This window comes from Balaenoptera physalus (genome assembly GCF_965194825.1).
Source record: "Balaenoptera physalus genome assembly, chromosome: 1".
NCBI lineage: Eukaryota > Metazoa > Chordata > Mammalia > Artiodactyla > Balaenopteridae > Balaenoptera > Balaenoptera physalus.
The window spans coordinates 32,067,903-32,089,286 of record NC_138882.1 but is presented as its reverse complement, the minus strand read 5'-3'; positions in this window follow the sequence as shown (position 1 = coordinate 32,089,286).

Below are 21,384 nucleotides of genomic sequence, written 5' to 3'. Positions count from 1 at the left end.
ATTGATATTGATTTCTTTCCTCTAATATTTGGAAGAGTTCTAAAAGCTAAATAAAATGAGATAACATGACATATCAAGTCTCACTGATTTCTTTGATCACCTCCTCCCCACATATCAGTCCTTTGCCTACCATGTTTTGAATAATTCAATGCCCATAGTCTTTCCAGCTCAGTGCATTATAAAACACACTCAAGCTGGGTTTCAATCATATTAGACTGAAAGCTGAACTTTTTATGAAGGATTATTTAAATCAAAATGCGTCTTGAGCCCAACAGACTTTGAAACCAAACAATCCTGGGAGTTCAGTGAGGAAATGTCAACACTGTGGAGAACTTTTGGATTCAGAAAATTCAGTAATCCTATTTGATGTATGTTAACCGTATCGATATTAACAACCTTCTGCTTGATTTCAGCACTGATTTGAGAGCTGAGTTACTGATTTGAGAGCTGAGTTAACTAGTTGTGAAAGCACTGAGAGAGTTGTTCTTGGGTTGAACTTGACCTGCCTCTGGGAATGCTCTGGGTTCTATCCATCTTGAAAAGCTTTATTCAAGTGCATTTCTCTGCCTTCCTTCTTCTCACCTGCACCCCTTGGGAAAACGAAAGATGCTCAAATATAGATGTTAACACTGCAGATGCTCTGTTTGGCAATGGTGTCTTTCAGCTTACCAATAAAAAATTATATGGCTGACCACCCATTTGACTGAAAAGTGACTCATTTTACTGACAGATATCTGGATTGAGATGCCAAAAGAAATAGGTCATTTCAAATTTCCTTTTTAATTTGAAGTCATAGCTTTGTGTTGCAACACTACTTGTTCAAAAGTTAGATCATGAAGGTTCCTTCCTATGACCTCCAAATAATTAATCAAAATGTTCTTCATTCGACTATATAAAAAGCAAGCAGAATATTCCTAATTATCAATCTTTCTCTTGAGTCATATAGTTCTTGTAATTCCAAGGAAGAGAAACTCAAATGTAAAGTGTTACAATAGCCAAGCATACCAGCACTGTTATCTAACCATTCAGCAATTTTCTCTGCCAAGTCACTCTGAACCTTAGACTAGTGAGAATGTCTTTTTAATTAATTTTTAAGGTTCTCCTCTTTTGAGTTAAAAAATGGTCACAATTTTATAAGTAAAATTAAAGAAAAAACACAAAATAGACCATCTGAGATATTTCCATTAGGCATTATATATATATATAAATATACATAATTTTAATATATATACATATATAAATGCACTGGGATAAATCTCCATCTTCTGTGTCAGTCGGACATAGGTCCATTTTCTTAGGAATAGGGAACTCCTTTCACAGTGGAAGTGAGGAAATTGGCTGGACCATCCTTCTTGAATATAATTCCATGAAGCCACCATTGAAGGTTGTCTGGATCTTGGTTCCTTCTAGCAATCTACTACTCCAACAGTGTGGTGTAGTTCATCAAATTCAGGTCTTTCTGAAGCCAGGCTAGAAATACAAAGTGAGGTGGATGACTAAGGTAACTGACCAAAAAGGAGGAGGAAGAGAGCAAAACAATTTCCCAATTTCATTTTTTCCCATATTCTCTGTGCTTTACAAGGGAAAAAAATATTTGGGTCTGAGTTCCTTTCATTCTTAGCCACTGTTGGTTCAAAGTCTGAGGAAAAAAAAAAAAAAAAAGGTAAAAACGAAAATATGGAGTCCAGAATTCCGTTAGCTCTCTTGCATGCAATATCACAACTTAAAAGGCCTTCCAAAATGAAGGGATAAACTTTTAAAAATATAGCCCAATCTTTTCAATCTAAACAAGTAAACACTAAAAATATATTTTAGAAATCCAGCAAACACACTAACCACAGTCAAAGCAAAGAAAGGCTTATGGCTTACCAAATGACAGTGGCTGTCTACAAGAGAGATAAAGAATACTCCAAAATTCTATCTGACCTGGCAGAGCTCAGCACAGCTACTATTCTTCTTTCTTAAAAGCAAGGCATAAAGAAATTGAATAAAACTTGCCAAAATGTCCCCCGCTGCCTCCAAAAGCAGATTAAAGAAGGGAATGTCCAGAAATCAGGATGAAGAAAACTACTTAGAGAAGCCCCTTCTCCTATCAGTGGACCACCAGGGTTTATCTGGGTAATAAAATGATAATAGGCTTTTTTGTCATCTTCTTTTTATAATTTATACATTTAAATTTCAGTTAACATTTTTAAAATATCCAATCAGAATGACAGGCATTTCCAGAAGTATCAGTTTTTTTAATCCTCACCCTTTTTTACAAATGTGAAAACTGAGGCTCAGTATAGCTGTCAAGAAATTTTCCTAAATCACTGAAGCTGTAAATTTGGGACCTAAGTCTAAATCAGTTTCTCATTTTATCTTGGCTATCTTCTTAAAATTCTGTTTAGGGACATGGGGAGAGAGAAGGGGAAGCTGGGACGAAGTGAGAGAGTGGCATGGACATATATACACTACCAAATGTAAAATAGATAGCTAGTGGGAAGCAGCCAAGTAGCACAGGGAGATCAGCTCGGGGCTTTGTGACCACCTAGAGGGGTGGGATAGGGAGGGTGGGAGGGAGACACAAAAAGGAGGGGATATGGGGATATATATATACGTAGAGCTGATGCACTGTTATACAGCAGAGACTAACACAACATGGTAAAGCAATTATACTCCAATGAAGATGTTAAAAATATATATATGAAAGCTATACTAGAAAATAGATACAGTGATAATATATCTGAGAGGTGGAATTATGGCTGTTTTTTAATCTATTTTTGGATTATTTGACTACTTGATTTCTCTATAAAGAATATGAATCCCTTGTGTAATAAAAGTGACTCAAAACCAAAAAACAAAACAAGAAAAAAAACCACTTCTGTTTAGGAAGAGAGGATAGAATGAAGGTTTGAGCATAGAAATCATCTAGAAATCACTGAAGATACTGGGCCTGTAGTGCAGTTTCATTTGTAGTGGGTTTGGCTTACATTCTTATGTTTAGTTTTCTTTCTATACAACTATCAAAGAAGGAGAAAGAAGTTGGGTAATATTTGCATTTGCAACTAATCAAAGCAGAATTGCTTTTAGCTTTAACAAAAAGATCGTTTTGTGATCTCAGATTAACATCTTTATTCTTAAATGGAGCATAAATAACATTTATTGGCTAAGATTATTTGCAATAAACAAGACTGTTTACTGTTTACCACCTAGCAGATGACTATTTGTAAGTCTCACTGAGTATGCTAAAAGCTTATACTGAGCTCTCATTTTACCCGAGTGAATTTAAATTAACTTCAGCAGCCAGAATTAATGAAACCGGGTAAATGATCCAAAGATATTCCACAGGGTATTCTGTTTTAATTAGAGATACAAAATGTGAGTCATTAGAGGTTTTTAAAAATGTTGCATTCTATTACTTTCTCGGATTTTAAATCTAGGAATATAGAGGAAAACTAAAAAATGTTAGCCACCTTAGTTCAGTTTTTAATGTATATCAGCTCTGAATTTCTATTGAGTGAATAGTAAAGAGTCTGAATGAAGAACATAATCTGGAGGCATTCAGGTACAAGTCATAAGTTTTATTAGAAGTTGAGTATCTGTTAATTAGCAGGCAGCTATATAACTTAACTATAAAGCCACTACAATTCAAACATTGTAGCATTACTACCTGAATGAACACATATACAAATTAAACAGAAAAGAATATCCACAAATAGTTCTAAGTATGTCTGGGAAGTTTGATTGTGATAAAGTCAAGTTATAATCTTTAAAATTGATGCCTAGAAAACTACACACCCATTGAAAACTAAAGTCTGTACCTCACACTACATACCAAAATAAATTACACCAGTTGCACATGTAAGCTTCTTACAAGCTTGCAAGTTGCCACTTTATCCTAACAAGATGCGTCTTTTATTTTTTTTTTTTAATAAATTTATTTATTTATTTTTGGCTGTGTTGGGTGTTCGTTTCTGTGCGAGGGCTTTCTCCAGTTGCGGCGAGCGGGGGCCGCTCTTCATCGCGGTGCGCGGGCCTCTCACTCTCGCGGCCTCTCTTGTTGCGGAGCACAGGCTCCAGACGCGCAGGCTCAGTAGTTGTGGTTCACGGGCCCAATTGCTCCACGGCATGTGGGATCCTCCCAGACCAGGGCTCGAACCCGTGTCCCCTGCATCGGCAGGCAGACTCTCAACCACTGCGCCACCAGGGAAGCCCAAGATGCGTCTTTTATGAATGTTTACTCCGACTCTGTGGCTTGTCTTTTCATTATCTTGATAGTGATTTTCACAGAGCAGAAATTTTCTATTTTAATGAAGTCTAGCTTATCAATTCTTTCTTTCATGGATTGTGCCTTTGGTGTTATATTTTAAAAGTCACTGCCATACCCAAGGTCATCTAGGTTTTCTCCTATGTTATCTTCTGGGAGTTTTACAGTTTTGTGTTTTACATTTAGGTCTGTGGTTCATTTTGACTTAAGTTTTATGAAGGATATAAAGTCTGTGTCTAGATTTTTTTTTTTTTTTTTTTTTTTACTATGGACATCCAGTTGTTTCAGCACTATTTGATGAAAAGCCAATCTTTGCTCCATTGTATTGCCTTTGTTCTTTTGCCAAAGATCAGTTGACTGTATTTATGTGGGTCTATTTTGGGGCTCTTTATTCTGTTCCATTGATCTATTTGTTCTTTCACCAATACCACCCTGTCTTGATTACTGCACCTTCATAATAAGTCCTCAAGCTGGGTAGTGTCATCCCTTCAACTTTGTCCTTCTTCAATGAGGTGATAGCTATTCTGGGTCTCTTGCCTCTTCATATGGACTTTAGAATCAGTTTGCCAATATCCATAAAATAACTCGCTGAGATTTGGATTGGGATCACACTGAATTTCTATAGATTAAGTCAGAAAGAACTGACATTTTGATAATACCGAGTCTTCCTATTCATGAACATGCAATATCTCTCCATTTATTTAGTTATTCTTTGACTTCATTCATCACGGTTTTGTAGTTTTCCTCCTATAGAGGTTGTACTTATTTTATTAGATTTATACTGAAGTATTACATTTTTGGCAGTGCTATTGTAAATAGTGTGGGGTTTTTTAAAACCTATTCCACTTGCTCATTATTGGTATATAGGAAAGCAATTGCCTTTTGTATATTAACCTTGGATCCTGCAACCTTGCTATAATCACTTACTAGTTACAGGAGTTTTGTGTCAACTCGTTAAGATTTTCTACATAGATGATGATGTCACCTGTGAACAAAGACAGCTTTATGTCTTCCTGCTCAATCTGTACACCATTTATTTCCTTTTCTTGCCTTATTGCATTAGCAAGGCCTTACAGCACAATAGTGAAAAGTTATAATAAAGGAGGACATCCTTGCCTTGTGCTTAATCTTAGTGGGAAAGCATTGAGTTTCTCTCCAGTAAGTATGATGTTAGCTATTGGCTTTTTTGTAGATCGTATTTATCAAGTTAAGAAAGTCCCTCTCTATTCCTAGTTTACTGAGAGTTTTTCTCATGAGTACACACTGGATTTTGTCAAATGCTTCTTCCGCATGTATTTATATGTTTTTTTTTCCTTTTTTTTGTCTTGGATGGATTATATTAATTAATTTTCCAATGTTGAACCAGCCTTACTTACCTGACACAAATCCCATTTGGTCATGGTATATAATTGTTTTTATACTTTTGTGGCGTCAACTTGCTAACATTTTGTTGAGAATCTCTGACACAATTCTTATCACATTTCTACTATAAAAGGTTTGGGAGTCTAACGAATTTAAGCTATTAATTAGTCTTATCAAATTGCGCTTTTTATTCAAAGATACACCATAGCAGAACCCTGAGGGAATAGATGGTGAACTGTAAGGCCTGAATTTACACTTCTTTTCTTCTTTATACCCTGAACCCATCTCTCAACAAGTGTTTACAGCTGATGTTTATTTTTTTGGAAATTAGACATAGCCCACTCCATTCATTCATTCAACAGATTCTACAGCAGAAGGGAGGCGTCTAAGGAGGTAGAGTGTATTAGTGGGGCTGCAGGTTATTACAGGGAATCCAAGCAAGGCCTCATAATGGAGACGGTGATATTTGAGAAAAGACCTAAAAAAGTGAGTGGAATACTACAAAGCTACAGTAATCAAGACAATATGGTACTGGCACAAAAACAGAAACATAGATCAATGGAACAAGATAGAAAGCCCAGAGATAAACCCATGCACCTATGGTCAACTAATCTATGACAAAGGAGGCAAAGATATACAATGGAGAAAAGACAGTCTCTTCAATAAGTGGTGCTGGGAAAACTAGACAGCTACATGTAAAAGAATGAAATTAGAACACTCCCTAACACCATACACAAAAATAAACTCAAAATGGATTCGAGACCTAAACGTAAGACTGGACACTATAAAACTCTTAGAGGAAAACATAGGAAGAACACTCTTTGACATAAATCACAGCAAGATCTTGTTGGATCCACCTCCTAGAGTAATGGAAATAAAAACAAAAATAAACAAATGGCACCTAATGAAACTTCAAAGCTTTTGCACAGCAAAGGAAACCATAAACAAGACGAAAAGACAACCCTCAGAATGGGAGAAAATATTTGCAAACGAATCAATGGACAAAGGATTAATCTCCAAAATAGATAAACAGCTCATTCAGCTCAATATTAAAGAAACAAACACCCCAATCCAAAAATGGGCAGAAGACCTAAATAGACATTTCTCCAAAGAAGACATACAGACGGCCACGAAGCACATGAAAAGATGCTCAACATCACTAATTATTAGAGAAATGCAAATCAAAACTACAATGAGGTATCCCCTCACACCAGTTAGAATGGGCATCATCAGAAAATCTACAAACAACAAATGCTGGAGAGGGTGTGGAGAAAAGGGAACCCTCTTGCACTCTTGGTGGGAATGTAAATTGATACAGCCACTATGGAGAACAATATGGAGGTTCCTTCAAGAACTAAAAATAGAATTACCATATGACCCAGCAATCCCACTACTGGGCATATACCCAGAGAAAACTGTAATTCAAAAAGACACATGCACCCGAATGTTCATTGCAGCACTATTTACAATAGCCAGGTCATGGAAGCAACCTAGATGCCCATCAACAGATGAATGGATAAAGAAGATGTGGTACATATATACAATGGAATATTACTCAGCCATAAAAAGGAATGAAATTGGGTCATTTGTTGAGACGTGGATGGATCTAGAGACTGTCATACAGAGTGAAGTAAGTCAGAAAGAGAAAAACAAATATTGTATAGTAATGCATGTATGTGGAACCTAGAAAAATGGTACAGATGAGCCGGTTTGCAGGGCAGAAGTTGAGACACAGATGTAGAGAACGGACATATGGACACCAAGGGGGGAAAACTGCAGTGGGGTGGGGATGGTGGTGTGTTGAATTGGGCGATTGGGATTGACATGTATACACTGAGGTGTATAAAATTGATGACCAATAAGAACCTGCAGTATAAAAAAACAAACAAAACAACTAATACTAAACTTTCATTGGGTTATTTGTATGGAAATATGTTAATATAAATGTTTCAGACATTACATGAAATTTCTAAAAATCTTGTATGTTCTGGTATAATGTTATAAGTCATAATCCTAGTTATTACTTTAAAATGTATATCTCAGAAATAACTAATTTTCTTGTCAACTGCATTATTATGAACTTTCATCAAATCTTTAACCGTGGTCATTTTTAAGTCTTTTGTCATTTACAGACAGTTCTGGGTGTACTCTGATGCTTTTGCAAATATGTTCCTATAAAAGGGTTTCATCTTCAAGAAATTCATGGAAAAGACTCTGACAAGTACAGGTTTCTGGTAACTGACTGTACTGCTGAACTGAATGAATAAGCATTTTCAGAACTCTAATGAAAAACTGATGAACTCATAAAAGTGCTAACAAAAGATCAAGATGAAAAAAAAATTAATTACATGGGACTGAGTGAACTGATGAGGATGAGTATAATTTTTGTGACTTTCTGTCTGAATTAAAAAAAAAAAAAAAATCCCACAAGGACTCAGAGGCAAAGAATATACAAATCAATTTTCACTGCAAAGTAAAGGAGCTGTTACAGTGGAGGATTACTGGACTGAATGTAAATATTATGACATAGTATGAGTGTGTTTCATGTTTGGTAATGGCAATCATTGTTGCTTTTGTTGTGGTCATCCATGTACAATGCTTGGTGTCAGTATATTTATCTCTTGTAAAAATAAAATACAGTGTGTGTGTGTGAAAAAAAAAAAAGAAAAGACTACCCTAAGTAGGGTCTGCACAAAGCCAGTCAGCTTTTGCTGAGCTCTGGTTATAGTCAAGGGCAGAGGAAAGAAGAGGGGCTGAAAACAAGGAGACAAAAATCATTTTAGGAACAAAAGTTCATTTAATGAGCTCCAGGGAACACTCAGCCTGCTGCCATACAAACTCATGGATTACAATGGATTGTTGGTAAGCAAGACAAGAAAACAGGGAACAAACAAAACAAACAAAAATCAGGACATTGTTTCTTACTGAACTCTTCTCAAATGAGATCAAGGAATTATGGTTCAATGCCACAGCTGTAAATCATTTCTGCTCCTGGAGAGGTTAGAAAGGGCTTATAATATTTACCCCTTTTTTTCAGACAGAATTTAGGTCTGAGCAAAACCTTTTGTGTCCTCAAACCTCAAAGTTTATTGGGGATGCAAGTCCAAATTAGCTGTCACATATCATAAAAAGAATCTCATGGGCAGAGGGTCAAACTAATTTTGGAATATATGAATTATGCCCAGTGTTATTTTCAATAGATTTTAAACTAAAATATATAAATAAATTTTTACTCATCTATATGACTCTGGGTTCCGAAACTTCTACATGTCACATGCGTGATACAGAACACACAATGTCAGCCCCAGGAGAGAGAAAACACTCCAATGAAGCAAGCCAAAGAAACAAGTTTCAAACAAGGTAAAGTGACGTGTAGACCAGGATTTTTCAATTCTTTCCTGTCATGCTGAAGCTTCCAGCTCCTGAATAACAACACATGTTTCCCTTGCCCTAGACACCCAAGAGTATGTCTCCTCTCTTGGGCCTAAGAATCGCTAGAGTTACATATGTGTAGTAAACAGTGGACCCAGCTGGCATACTCACAATGACCAAATTGTGTTGATCGTACTTTAAACCAGTACGTCGCTCCACGATGAAGTTGCAATAAATGATATATTTGCTTTCCAGACATGAATGAGATGCCTTACTGGATATACTCCAGGAAGGCCAGAGAAACTGGAATAACTTACTGGTGAATTTCTTTCCGGATAGCCCATGATTTATCTAGAATATAAGCTTTACATATCTGGATCCTTCAAACTAGACCAAAGGGAAAATCTGGGCTGCAAGCCTCAATTAGAAATGTGGGGTGCTGCTATGCTGACAACTGGTGCTCCCTGACCTGTATCTTCTGAGACTAGAACCCAGTGTGGTGGATGAGCAATTCATGCGTTGAACAAAAGAAGACCTCCTACAGGGCAGTGTATGTGTTCATCACACGTATGGCACTTAGGGCTAAGTACCATAAGGGCCACAAGAAAAAAAAAAAAAAGTAAGACATGAAGCATATATGATAAGGAGGCGCCACAGTCCAGAGCACGAGCTCTGGAATCACACAGGCTTGCTTCGAATCCCGGCTAAGCCACTACCATCTGTATACCCTGAAGAACAGTCGAAGGTTTAAACGTTGTTTTACCAAATTTTGAAAAAGAAGTGAAGAAAGAACCTATCTGCCAGGAAGGGACATCGTGGGGTGCAGCATCCAGTCGGGTCAGGGCTCTGCATCCCCTGCTCAGAAACCTTCGCCACCTGGCTCATGGTGATGCTGGCAGCTGAGCAGCCCTGGAGAAGGTGCTCCCGTCATCAGGCCTCGCAGAGAAGCGGGGGAGGTCCCTGGAGGAGGCTGGCCACAGCCTGGCAAGCTCTGGGTGCCTCCTGCACTCAGCTCTGAACAGGCTCTGGCCCCTGGGCCCCTTGTGGGGGAAGGGCTGGCCGATACATACACAGGGCTGAGGGGCCTGCAGAGCCGGTGCCCAGGCAGGGTGAGCTCTGCAGGAGAAGGCTTCCACAGTCCCCAACAGTCTCCGCATGGTGGCCCATCCAGTGCCAAACACCTGTCACCCACAGCGAGAAGTCCCAGCCACTAGAAAGTCCAGAAGGGGTCGGGCTCTGGGGCCCCGCCCTTTGCCCTTGGGCCGGGGTTTCTCCACGGGCTGGGCTTGCATGCGCCCCCCGCCCCACCCCTTGCCCCGCCCACCCTTTCTCTGTGACGGGTACAATGGACATGTCACAAGCGCCAGGCTGAGCCATCCAGTGTCCAGTGCGTGCTAGACCTTGAGAGGAGGTGAAGCTAAGGAGAAGCTCTCCCAGTTTCACTCTGTTCTCGGATCGCTTGGCGCACAACCGGTCCTACATGGGCAATTTACTATGCAAATTTCGTACCTGGCTCCGGCCCCGCCGCCCGCCCCGCCGTGGGGCCCCGGTGGGCTGTCACCCGCTGGTTTTGCCTTCCTGGGAGGCTGCCACATCTGACCGGGACCACCCTGCTGCTCCAGCGCCTGCCATCTGCCCTGAGCAGGGAGTCAACGTCAGGAAGCTGGTACCATCCAGTCACCTCCCACTGAGGAGAGGTGGGCTGGGGAAAACAGGAGCAGAATGCAAAATGACAGCCTGGGAAGGAGGTGAGAAGAGGGAGGTGAAGGTCCCATCCCATGCCATGGTGTCCTCTGCCCCAACCGCATGCTGCTCCCTGCTGCTGGAGAAGCCAACAAAAAAAGCGCTGGGTGAAGACCACCGGCCCAAATCACCAGGCTCACCGATGTCTGGGAAGGAGCTGCAGCGTGAAGAGTCTTCACGCATCCCAACAAGAAGCTCCTCTTCCCTGCTATCTACCAGCAGTAGGCCCTGGAAGCGGAAGATTCCCCTGCCGCTTTTTCTGCCGCTGCCAAGGCTGAGGTCGCCCCCGTCGGGGAACGAGGCACTGACATGGGATCGAGGTGAGCTGCCCCCTCCTCCTAAGCTTCTGTGCTTAGCTGCTGCCAAAAACCCAGGCACCTTGGAGAAGAACATTCAGTGTCGCTGGAAAAAGATCCCCAAGAATATAAGGAAGGTCCAGCCACCGTCCCATGAAAAAGAACCCCCAACACCCGTCTGTGTAGATTCTACCCCTCCTTTATACTTACCTCCCCCTCTTCCAGTCCCTACCATCAATCCCCCTATGTTAACTGGGCAGCCCATGACTTCTGTGGCAATCCCTTCCACCAGCATGGTCACGGCATCTGGAAGTTTGACCTTGCAGCCTAGTGTCTACACGGACACTACTGCCCCTTCCCAAGCTGTCATTGTTAGGTCTCCCCCAGGTTTCAGGGTGGAGCAGAGGCACCCTGCAGGGGTACCAGTGTCCATCACCCCACCTGTGCCGATGGTCCCCTGCGCCACCCCAATTTTTAACCATCCCTTTGGCCCCCAAACCAACCCTCAGCCCATATTTGGGACCTCTGATGGGCAGCAGAGGGCCTCTCTCCCTGGTGCTCCTGTTTTCTCCAGACGCCCATTTCCAGCTTCAGCTCCTGTTTTCCCCAGCCCCCCATTTATGGCTTCAGGTCCTGTTTTCCCCAGCCCCCCATTTACAGCTTCGGCTCCTGTTTTCCCCAGACCCCCATTTATGGCTTCGGCCGTCATTGGTGCTTCAGCAGGCAGCACCTCTGACACCAAACCTATGGACACCACACCTCCTTCCCAGGCTGTCATTTTGCATTCGGCTCCTGTTTTCCCCAGACCCCCATTTACGGCTTCGGCCGTCACCAGTGCTTCAGCAGGCAGCAGCTCTGACACTGTACCTATGGACACCACACCTCCTTCCCAGGCTGTCATGTACCATTCGGCTCCTGTTTTCCCCAGCCCCCCATTTACGACTTCGGCTGTCACCAGTGCTTCAGCAGGCAGCAGCTCTGACACCGTACCTATGGACACCACACCTCCTTCCCAGGCTGTCATGTACCATTCGGCTCCTGTTTTCCCCAGTCCCCCATTTAAGACTTCGGCCATCACCAGTGCTTCAGCAGGCAGCAGCTCTGACACCGTACCTATGGACACCACACCTCCTTCCCAGGCTGTCATTTACCATTCGGCTCCTGTTTTCCCCAGCCCCCCATTTACGGCTTCGGCCACCAGTGCTTCAGCAGGCAGCAGCTCCGACACCGTACCTATGGACACCACACCTCCTTCCCAGGCTGTCATTTACCATTCGGCTCCTGTTTTCTCCAGCCCCCCATTTACGGCTTCGGCCGTCACCAGTGCTTCAGCAGGCAGCAGCTCTGACACTGTACCTATGGACACCACACCTCCTTCCCAGGCTGTCATGTACCATTCGGCTCCTGTTTTCCCCAGCCACCCATTTATGGCTTCAGCCGTCACCAGTGCTTCAGCAGGCAGCAGCTCTGACACCGTACCTATGGACACCACACCTCCTTCGCAGGCTGTCATTTTCCAGTCTGCCCCTGTCTCCAGGCAGAAGCAATAGGCATTTCACAGGGCTGTTCCTAGTTCTGGGAACACACCACCCAGTGGCAGCAATGCCTCAGCCCATGCCTCGACTCATTTACCTGCAACGCCGGCCAACAGATAGACCAACACTTCAAGCTTCCTTAGACCCAGGTCTCCCGTCTCAGGCCACATTGGGGGCCAACGATGGGCAGAGGCCTAACGATAATTTTCTATTGGGAAACCCAGCAGCCTCAGCACAAGAGAAAGTCCTAGTCGCTCCTGCAGCCTAGCCACCGCGAGTCAGCATCATGCAGTCAGCTTTGCCAGCTTCCCTATTCGCCACCACCAGCAACACGCAGCCGGCCTTTGGCGACAACCCAGGCATTCTCCCCAGGGCTGTGTCCGTTGCTACTGGCTTTGGAGTTGCCACCAGGATGCCCAGTACTGGGGACAGTAGCTCGCTCTTTGCCGATACCACACCGGGCCCACTGTTCAGGGGACCTGCAGCCCCTACGGCCGGTGGGAGCCTTGGAGTCGGTGTGTCAGCCCCAGGCCTCACTCATTCAGAGGCATCCAGACCACTTAACTTTGGGGCAGGACTAAGTGGGGCACTCAGCACCGCTTCTGTTCCTACTTCGGGCCAGACAACCTGCCATCTACCTGACCACGGCAAGGCTGCTGCAGTAGGAGGGGCAGGCACCATCTCAGCATTTGGGAACATATCTGATTCCACCTTAAATCCAAATACCTGGGGCCCACCTGGACTGAATACAGGTGGTACGGTGATGGCAGGGGACAACACCATCCCCACGATGGGAGGCCCTAGTGTTTCCACTTGCCGTCACTGCACACAGGGCCCATCTGGACGTAGGAAATCTACTTTTAAAAGTTCCATCACCAAGGAGAAGAAATCTGTGTCAAGGGACATGTCAGTTTCCACCTTCCATCAGAGCACACCACATCTGTTGGAGTTGCAAGTGTGCTTACCACCCGTGGGTTTCAACACACTTCTAGTTCTACCTTATTTCCAAGCACAAGGGGCCCACCTGCCCACAATCTAGGTGGTGGTCGTCTAGGAGGGAACAACATCATGCCCATGACTGGAGGACCTGGTATCCCCGCTTACAACTGGGACCCACCTGGCCAACACACAGGTGGTGCGGATGGACGGCACAACATCTCACTGGTGCTGGGAGGCCCTGTGTCAATACCTGCCATCAGACTTGGAACCCATCTGTGCTGAGAACCAGGGGGGGGGGCATGGGGGACAGCACCACACCTGCTGTGACTGGATACACTTCTGGTGCCACATTCATACAAAGCACCTGGCCCCCCCCCCCGGTCAAAACCCAGGTGGTGCCATGGGGGATAGCACCATCCATATTTAGAGAGGAAGCTCCACTCTCAGGAAGAACACTGGGGTCCCCGAGTCAGGACACCCCTCTGACTTAGACGGGCCAGCATTGTGTTTGGAGGCTCCTGGTCAGGGCAGCTGTGCCTGAGCTCATAGGAGTCTGGCAGCCTCATAACCTGCCCAGGGCTTCATAGGAGCCACCAGCTAATTCCTTTCTTCTATGAAGAAACTCAACAAATGAAGAGCAGATCTTATTCTGCAAACTGTGTGTAACCATGAATGGACTTTGCCTCACTGGAAAGTGGCTCAGCCCCTTTAAGTGAAACTTAACCTCCTCTCTTCCTACAGCAAGCCGGAGGACCACACCTCAGGGGTGTGCAAGAGTGTGTGTGTGTGTGTGTGTGTGTGTGTGTGTGTGTGTGTTGGAGGGTGAGGAGCATATGAGCTCACTTCAGAACTACACCAGACTTGAGAAGTTCCAGTTAGGAGAATGGAAGAGAGCTGGCTGTATCATCCACTGTGCCATCCCTGGCTTGACTGTTAACTTGGCGGACCCAAGCTCCTGGCCAGTTTTCCCTAGACTTGGAACTGGCAGGATGCCCACTGCTGTTTTCAGATGCTTCCCTTCCCCCTATGCATTTGCCTCAATGGGCCCTTCTCTTTCCCAGCTTTATGTACATATATATATGTCAATAAAACCTTGTTCATATTAATCTGCTTCTGTTTATGTGTCTTTACTCACTGACTCAGCTGTAGAGGAAGAACTGACATATGTGAGTGGTGATGTGTGAGCCAGACTTAAGACACCAAAATTTTGTGTCCCAGTGACTGGGATGTGGAATTAGGCACACATTATGGCTGCATGTGCTGACTCCTGAAATCTGTTTTCAGTGTAACGAGTGACAATCAGGAGGAACTAAGGTCCAGAGGAGGGAGAGATGGGGTGACTCACCCTGGCTTCTCTATATGTCTCTCTGTCCCCTCACCACTCCAACCACACTGGAGGCTAGAGAATCCCTGATGTGTGATAAGGAACCACACTTAATGATTGTACTTTTCAAAAATGTTGAAATGTCTTTTGGGGCATCTTTTTATTCAATTGAGACTTAGGCCAGTCAACTTCATATATTCCCTTTACACCCAGAGAGGACAGATTTGGCATCCAGGTCCATGTGTCTAGAGAAACAAAGGAAGAGTTCATACCTGCTCTGTAATTATTGAAAATTTAAGTTGACCTCAAATGTACCATGTTGCTTAAAATAGCAGAAAAGATCCTCTTTAATAACTGGCTTGGCTCTGAGCTAACCCACTAAAATATCAAATCACAAGAGTGACAATTGTGCCCAGTTCTGGCTGGCCCTAGAGTTCTACTGGGCCTCAACTAGGTTTCATAATGGCAAAATTCCTGAGTCTGTGCAGCCTATCTTCCAGTTGGAAGGGAGAACAGAAACCCATGTACATTATCTGGTAGGTTCGCCAGGAATAAATGCTATGGAGATTAAGCAGTATATGGTGAGGTGAGATTGTGGGCAGAGAGGAGCAAGGCTTTCAACGTAAACGGTAGACAGGATAAGTCTTACTGGGAAGGTGGAATTTGAACAGTCTAGAGGGAGGCAGATGAGTCAGACATCTGAGGGAAAAGCATTCCAGATCATGGGAATAACCTCTGCAAGGCCCAGAGGAAGGATGCCAGTGTCCTCAGGGAAGAATTAGTAAATAATGTGGCTGGAATAGAGTCAGCAAGTAGGAGGGAGGGAAGGAGGAAAGGAGGACAGAGGAGATGTGTGTAGAATTCCCTGCATCACCATTTATTGACTGAGTGATCACAGTTAATTCAACCTTCAAGTGTTTCAGTGAACTCAGTGCTTTTCCTATGGCCTATTGACCTCTCAAGAGTTTTGGAAGGATAAAATAATGTAGGGAAGTGACTTATAAGCCACTGTTACTGTTCTATACATAAGGATAGATGGATAGACAGGTAGATATAGATAGACAGATACATAGATAGATAGATACATAGACAGATAGAGAGATAGAGAGAGAGATAGAGATAGATAGAGAGATAGAGAGATGGAGAGATAGATAGATAGATAGACACACAGATAGATACACAGAGAGATAGATAGATAGATAGAGATATAGACAGAGAGATAGATAGGTAGAGATAGATAGGTAGAGATAGATAGATAGATAGATAGATAGATAGATAGATAGACAGACAGATAGAGAGATAGACAGAGACATAGATAGAGAGATAGATATAGATAGATACATAGACAGACAGATAGATACAGAGATAGAGAGATAGATAGATACATAGATAGATAGAAAGATAGATAGATAGATAGATAGATAGATAGATAGATAAATAGAGTTAAGGACTGAATTTCTGTGCCCCCCCCAACCAAATTCATATGTTGAAACCCTATCCTCTTATGTATGATGAAATTAGGAGGTGGAGCCTTCACGAGGTAATTAGGTTTAGAAGAGGTCATGAGGGTGAAGCTGCCATGATGTGATTAGCTCTTATAAGAAGAGGAAGATACACCAGAGCTTTCCCTCTCCACCATATGAAGAGACAGCAAGAAGGTGGCCCTCTACAAGCCAAAAAAGGAGGACTCACCAGGAACTGGATTTGCCTTGATCTTGGACTTCCCAGACTCCAGAACTGTGTGAAACGTCTGTTGTTCAAGACACTCAGTCTATGATATTTTGTTATAGCAGCCTAAGCAGACTGATACAGATAGGTAAACAGGGAGATAATGATTGATAGATGATAGATAGATAGATAGATAGATAGATAGATAGATAGATAGATAGATAGATATACATACATTCATACTCACTTCAGTGACAGATGGAGATACTGCACATATATGTATGCTTAATGAATTCCTTCTAAAGCTTTCACTTGGCAATTCAAATGGGAGATCCCCTTTTTAAAGGGAGCATAAAAGTGCTTACTTTTATGAAGTACACAGGTGGAAAAATATAACAGCCTAAAAATGCACAGCACTGAGCCTAGTGCAACATTTATGAGATTAGACCTGTAAAAACAAAGAACACCATCACAGAGAGGCTTCCAGATTCCTCCAGGCACCCAGGCGCCTGATTCATTTACTCTAAGTTGTTTGTTACGGTTCCAGAGGATCAAAACTCCTGCTCCCGAACCTTTTCTGTTCTGTTCTTTTTTAGATTCCATATATACGTGTTAGCATATGGTATTTGTTTTTCTCCTTCTCACTTACTTCACTCTGTATGACAGACTCTAGGTCCATCCACCTCACTACAAATAACTCAATTTCATTTCTTTTTATGGTTGAGTAATATTCCATTGTGTATATGTGCCACATCTTCTTTATCCATTCATCTGTCGCTGGACACTTAGATTGCTTCCATGTCCTGGCTATTATAAATAGAGCTGCAATGAACACTGTGGTACATGACACTTTTTGAATTATGGTTTTCTCAGGGTATATGCCCAGTAGTGAGATTGCTGAGGCAGGACAGGAATAAAGACGCAGACGTAGAGAATGGACTTGAGGGCACGGGGAGGGGGAAGGGGAAGCTGGGACAAAGTGAGAGAGTGGCATGGACATATATACACTCCCAAATGTAAAAGAGATAGCTAGTGGGAAGCAGCCGCATAGCACAGGGAGATCAGCTTAGGGCTTTCTGACCACCTAGAGGGGTGGGATAGGGAGGGTGGGAGGGAGACACAAGAGGGAGGGGATATGGGGATATATGTATATGTGTAGCTGATTCACTTTGTTATGAAGGAGAAACTAACACACCATTGTAAAGCAACTATACTCCAATAAAATGTTAAAATAAAAAACAAACTCCTGCTACCTGGCTTCAGAGACTCTCCTGCCCTTGTAGTCAGAACTGCCTCCCAGAAGCAGGGTTGATATCCAGGTTGCTTCTAATAGTTCCACACCTTCTCTCTGGGGTGCCTGGCAATATTATCAGGGACAATTTGTAATTTTAAAAACTCATACTTCTTGGCTTGTTATTTTTAAAAAATGGCCTTCAAAGCTGATAAGAACGATCCTGAGAAGGCAAGCATTTAACAAATGTATGAGAGATTTAAAGATAATTTTGAATTTCATGTTTTGATGCATTTACACAGTTGAAGCTATTTCTAAATAAATTAAAGTATTTTTAATGAAAATAATACATGAACATGATAGCAACTCAAATAATACTGAAATTCAACCCGTCTAACCCCAGTTCCCCTCTCCAGAGACAGGTTTTCGCTACTTCAGTGTCACCCCCATAATTCTAAACATTATGTTTATCCTGCTATATCTATTTTAGATCCATTTTAACACCCTAACATGAAGGAGGAAGATAAACCCCTACCCCCACTACTACTCATCACTCTTCTTTTCCAACACATCATATTCATGTCATTACTCATGCTGCTTCTCTTTTGTAACTTCATGGAGTTTTGCTAGCTTTATTGATGGGAGAAGTGGTAGCATAGTAGCTAAAAGCACTGGATCTGGACATGGACCACATGGCTTGGAAGCTTTCTTCCTCAGTTAATTAGCTCTGCAATCCTGAGTAATTCATATAACCTTCCTGGGCCTCTGTTTCCTCACCTGTAAACCGAGGAAATGGATGATACCCATCGCACGGAGTTGCTCATGACGATGCAAATAATAATAAGGCATTTGCAGCCTTTAGTATCCAACACCCAGAAGCTCTCAAGAAATATTAGCTCTAGTATATAGCTATACTCTCAACTTTCTTATGGTATCAACTTTCCCCCTAATCTCATCATTTTCTTTCTGCCTGAGACTATTTGTGTCCCCACAGCTCTCTGTCTTTCCTCTCCCCTTGTACAGCTCACCTTCTGTCAATACCATGTTTGTTTCATTTGTCTGTGCTGATCACATTTACATTTTCTTATGCAATCACAACAAAGGGTCCTGTGTTTTATCTACAGGTTGACAACAAGGGTTGAAAACCAAGAAGTTATATTAACTATTTAAGTTTTGCTCAGTCCTGGGGACAAGAGTATGGTAGGACTGTATTTTCTTCTCTCTAGGTATGACGCCCCTACTTCTGTCGTTACTATCAATTATTTAAACTCATGCTATATTTTCGTTTGCTTTTGACTTCAACTATTATCTTCTCCCAAGATTTCATTACTTTTCCTAAAATTTGACCCACCTTCTTCTTTTTTTCTCCCTGCACTATTTGCCCATAATAAATTATTTTTTAAATTTTCAAATTCAATATTGTTTCCTTGGCTGGGTCCCATCCTGTGCCAGAACGCTTGTCTCTCCCCTACTCAGTTTGGAAGCTGTAAGACCAAAGTAAGGATAAGATCTTAAAAGAAAGGGGACCAACTTGCTTTTAGGCTAGGCTGGATGGTGGCCTCAAAGAACGAGTTTGGGAGTGTTCCTTCCTCTGCAATTTTTTGGGAGAGTTCGAGAAGGATAGGTGTTAGCTCTTCTCTAAATGTTTGATAGAATTCACCTGTGAAGCCATCTGGTCCTGCACTTTTGTTTGCTGGAAGATTTTTAATCACAGTTTCAATTTCATTCCTTGTGATTGGTCTGTTCATATTTTCTGTTTCTTCCTGGTTCAGTCTTGGAAGGTTATACCTTTCTAAGAATTTGTCCATTTCTTCCAGGTTGTCCATTTTATTGGCAAAAAGTTGCTTGTAGTAGTCTCTTAGGATGCTTTGTATTTCTGAGGTGTCTGTTGTAACTTCTCCTTTTTCATTTCTGATTTTATTGATTTGAGTCCTCTCCCTCTTTTTCTTGATGAGTCTGGCTAATGGCTTATCAATTTTCTTTATCTTCTCAAAGAACCAGCTTTTAGTTTTATTGATCTCTGCTATTGTTTTCTTTGTTTCTATTTCACTTATTTCTGCTCTGATATTTATGATTTCTTTCCTTCGGCTAACTTTGGGTTTTGTTTGTTCCTCTTTCTCTAGTTTCTTTAGGTGTAATGTTAGATTGTTTACTTGAGATTTTTCTTGTTTCTTGAGGTAGGCTTGTATAGCTATAAACTTCCCTCTTAGAACTGCTTTTGCTGCATCCCATAGGTTTTGGGTCGTCGTGTTTTCATTGTCATTTGTCTCTAGGTATTTTCTGATTTCCTCTTTGATTTCTTCAGTGATCTCTTGGTTATTTAGTAACGTATTGTTTAGCCTCCATGTGTTTGTGTTTTTCACGTTTTTTTCCCTGTAATTCATTTTAATCTCATAGCGTTGTGGTCAGAAAAGATGCTTGATATGATTTCAATTTTCTTAAATTTACTGAGGCTTGATTTGTGACCCAAGATGTGATCTATCCTGGAGGATGTTCCGTGCACACTTGAGAAGAACGTGTAATCTGCTGTTTTTGGATGGAATGTCCTATAAATATCGATTAAATCTATCTGGTCTGTTGTGTCATTTAAAGCTTCTGTTTCCTTATTTATTTTCGTTTTGGATGATCTGTCCATTGGTGTAAGTGAGGTGTTAAAGTCCCCCACTATTATTGTGTTACTGTCGATTTCCTCTTTTATAGCTGTTAGCAGTTGCCATATGTATTGAGGTGCTCCTATGTTGGGTGCATATATATTTATAATTGTTATATCTTCTTCTTGGATTGATCCCTTGATCATTATGTAATTTCCTTCCTTGTCTCTTGTAACATTCTTTATATTAAACTCTATTTTATCTGATATGAGTATAGCTACTCCAGCTTTCTTTTGATTTCCATTTGCATGGACTATCTTTTTCCATCCCCTCACTTTCAGTCTGTATGTGTCCCTAGGTCTAAAGTGGGTCTCTTGTAGACAGCATATATATGAGTCTTGTTTTTGTATCCATTCAGCAAGCCTCTGTCTTTTGGTTGGAGCATTTAATCCATTCACGTTTAAGGTAATTATGGATATGTATGTTCCTATGACCATTTTCTTAATTGTTTTGGGTTTGTTTTTGTAGGTCCTGTTCTTCTCTTGTGTTTCCCACTTAGAGAAGTTCCTTGAGCATTTGTTGTACAGCTGGTTTGGTGGTGCTGAATTCTCTTAGCTTTTGCTTGTCTGTAAAGCTTTTGATTTCTCCATCAAATCTGAATGAGATCCTTGCCGGGTAGAGTAATCTTGGTTGTAGGTTCTTCCCTTTCATCACTTTAAGTATATCATGCCACTCCCTTCTGGCTTGTAGAGTTTCTGCTGAGAAATCAGCTGTTAACCTTATGGGAGTTCCCTTGTATGTTATTTGTCGTTTTTCCCTTGCTGCTTTCAATAATTTTTCTTTGTCTTTAATTTTTGCCACTTTGATTACTATGTGTCTCGGCATGTTTCTCCTTGGGTTTATCCTGTATGGAACTCTCTGTGCTTCCTGGACTTGGGTGGCTATTTCCTTTCCCATGTTAGGGAAGTTTTCGACTATAATCTCTTCAAATATTTTCTCTGGTCCTTTCTCTCTCTCTTCTCCTTCTGGGGCCCGTATAATGCGAATGTTGTTGCGTTTAATGTTGTCCCAGAG